This window comes from Rousettus aegyptiacus, unplaced genomic scaffold (assembly GCF_014176215.1).
Source record: "Rousettus aegyptiacus isolate mRouAeg1 unplaced genomic scaffold, mRouAeg1.p scaffold_m13_p_1, whole genome shotgun sequence".
NCBI lineage: Eukaryota > Metazoa > Chordata > Mammalia > Chiroptera > Pteropodidae > Rousettus > Rousettus aegyptiacus.
Genome location: NW_023416284.1, coordinates 79,319,147 through 79,322,664, shown reverse-complemented (window position 1 = coordinate 79,322,664; position 3,518 = coordinate 79,319,147). Strand labels below are relative to the sequence as shown.

Below are 3,518 nucleotides of genomic sequence, written 5' to 3'. Positions count from 1 at the left end.
TGAAGGTTTTCATGTTCATTTTTCCTTGTTTTTCTTTATAGTTTTCCTATCTATGTGAATAATATAAATATTTTGTTTTAGTTGTTTATGATATTTATATAATAAAAACAAGTTGTATGTAATTTTTCTAACTTCTGTATTTTATTTTGTTTAATGTGATGTTTTTGAGATTCATCCATATTGACATAAATAGCTGTAGTGAATATATTTTCACTGCTGTATAATATTCCATAGTATGAATATAATAAATTATTTTTCATTATACTATTGATCGATATTACACCCATTTCAGGTTTTGCATTTATGAGTAATGGTGCTATGATTATGCTTGTATGTATATTCTGGTATGCATGTGTAAGAGTTTCTCTCAAGTATGTAATAACTAGTGGAATTGCTGAATCACAGGGTAGGCACATGTTCAAATTTTTTAGGTAATGTCAAAGTGTTTTCCAAAGTGTTTGTACCAATTTATATGCTTGCCAGCAGGTTGTGGGAGTTTTTGTTGCTCTATAGCTTGCCAACACTTTGTTATCTAAACTTAAGAAAATTGTTCTTCAACCCCTAGGTATAAAACGATAATGCATTATGATTAAATTTTTTTATTTCCGTGATTGCTGATGTAGTTAAACACTTTTTGGCATATAATTTATATACATATAAGTTATATATGATATTATAATATGTAAATATATAACAGTTATATATATATATTTAAAATACATATATGCATGTATATATTTGTTTTTCTCTTCTATAAAGTGCCTGTCTAAATCTTCTTATATTGAGTTGTTTGTCTTTTTCTTCTTGATTCATAGGAGTTATTTATATATTCTCAATATAAGCTCTTTTTTACTTATATTGTCAATATAAGCTCTTTTTTACTTTTTTCCTAGCTTGGAGCTTATGTTTTCACTGTATGGTAACTGTTAATCATTAGACATTTTCAATTTTAATGTAGCTGAATTTATCAATATTTTTTCTTTATAGATTGTTCTTTTTTGTGTTTTGCTTAAGAAACGCTTCCTACCATAGGTCATAAAAGATACTTTCTTATACTTTCTTGTAATATCTTTTTAGAGATTAATGCTTTTTTCTTTTACACTGATTTTCAATCATCCAGTAACTATTTTTTTCTTGTATTTGTGTGTGTGTGTGTGTGTGTGTGTGTGTGTTGTGTATATGTGTATGTGCAATCATTATTAAGGTTATGATAACCCCTCATAAACTGAATAGGGGGTAATTCCCTTTTTTATTTTCTGAGAGAGTTTGTGTAATATTAGATTTGCCTTTTTCTTGACTGTTTGGTAGAAGTCCATGTAAAAAGCCATTAGGGTCTGGTGTTTTATTTGTTGGAAGAGTTTTAATTATAAATAAATTTCCTTAATGGTAACAGGACTATTAATATATTTTTCCTTGTGTTACTTTTGGTAAGCTGTGATTTTAAGGAGTTTACCCATTTCATCTGGTTCTAGCATTTACTGTCATAAAACTGTTCATAATGCAGTTTGATTATCTGTTCTATCTATGCAGTTTCTGAAGTTATGTCCTCTTTTTTATTCTTTATAGAGTTTAAAAAACTCTATCTTTTATCATGATTACTCTTCTCCATGGTTTATAAGTATTTTTCAAAGAACGAACTTTTGGCAATTCATCTTCTCTATAGTATATTTGTTTTCTATATTATTAATCACATGTTTTTTACATTCCTTGGGCTTATCCTGTGTGCATTTTTTTTTCTTATTGTAGTGTTTAATGCCACGAACTTACAACTAATTAATGCTTTAGTAACTAAATCTCATTGTTTAATTTGTAGAATTTTTTTAATTTTTAAATCTTAAGTATTTTCCAATTTCACTATAAATTCTCCTTTGACATGTAAGGTATTTAGAGGATTTTAATTCCCAAACAAATGTTGTTTCCTTAGTTACTTTTTAATACCAAATATTGAGATAATTTTGTTGTCATCAAGACTTTGCTATGAATGATACAAATTCTTTAAAGTTTGTGCAGGCTAGCTTTGTGACCTAACACATGGCTCACAGGGTTCAATTGCATAGATAGGCATTCCATATATGTAAAGAATGTGTCCTCCAGATTTAGAGTGCAGTTCTATAAAGCCATCAGCTTAAGGTTGTTAATTGTGCAATTGCATCTTCTATACCTTCACTAATTTTATAGACAGTTACCTTAAAATCTCTCACTATGATTAGGAGTTGACAATTTTAACTTTAAGTATATGGAGGCTATATTATTAGTATTTGTACTTGATATATCTTCCTGGTGAACTGAAACTGTTACTTCTGGTAGTTTGTTTGACTTTTATCTCTGGTAGTATGTTAGACTTTTAGTCTATTTCGCTTGGTGAATATATGTTTATGACAGCTTTCTTTTAACTAGTATTTGTTTGACATATCTTGTTTCCATTATTAGACTCTCTGGTTTTCTGTGTCCTTGTGTTTTAGATGTTTTTTTTTTTAAAGTAGCATTTAATATTTTGAATTTTAATCATATCTGGCCATCTTTTTCTGTGACCTGAAGGGTATCATCCATTTACATTTTTGTACTATTAATATATTTGAATTCGGTTAAGCTAACCTTTGTTTTACATTATGTTTGGTCATTTCCATTGTTGTATCTCCACTTTTTTGCCTTCTTTTGATTAATTTATTTTGTTTATTTTCATTAAATTTTTTCCCTCCTCAATCTGATTGGAAAGCACTTATTCTGTGTCTATTTTTTAATCTATAATCTAACTATTTTAACTTACATTCTTTTTTTTTTTTTTTTTTTTTTTTTAATGCCTACAGCACCTGATATTTCTAAGTGGCCTCCCATCCAAGTACTAACCAGGCCTGACACTGCTTAGCTTCCAAGATCAGATGAAATTGGGCATGTTCAGGGTGGCTTGACTGTAGACTTAACGTGCATTCTTAACAAAGCCTAAAGTAAATTATTAATTCTCTATCTTTGAGTCATATAAGCATCTTAGAATGCATTAATCTTGATCAGCCCCATCTGAAATTAAATTCAATTGTTGACAAGTATTTTAGTTCTGGCTAAATTACTCATTATTATTATTTTTTCATTTTGTCAAATTTAAAAGATTTTCTCACATATTTTCTAATAGGTTTTGTTACCAATAATTCTTAAAGAGTAGATTACTTCGGGGGGCCCTTTTCTTCTGTTTATAAATAATTCACTAAATTTTTCTTTATCGAAAGTCTAGTGATAAACTCTCTACCTTTTTTCTTTTATAAATTTATTTAAATTAGTTTCAAGTATACAATACATTGGTTAAACATCTATGTAGTTCATAAAATCTACCTTTTTATTTGATAAGATTTTTTTTCTGGATGTCTTTGAGTTTTATTGTGTTTTTTTTTTAATCGAAGTGTAATTGACATACATTATATTAGTTTCAGATGAGTAACATAATAAGTCAATATTTGTGTTCTTATAAGGTCTTTATTTATCCCTCATTTTTTGAAAGATAGTTTAACTGTGTGTAGAATTGTATG

At 27.9% G+C, this 3,518-nt stretch overlaps 1 pseudogene; it reads right to left on the bottom strand.

The window, feature by feature from the left end:
- Nucleotides 1–2,798: 2,798 nt before the first annotated feature.
- Nucleotides 2,799–2,917, bottom strand: LOC118604680 (annotated as a pseudogene).
- Nucleotides 2,918–3,518: the final 601 nt, after the last annotated feature.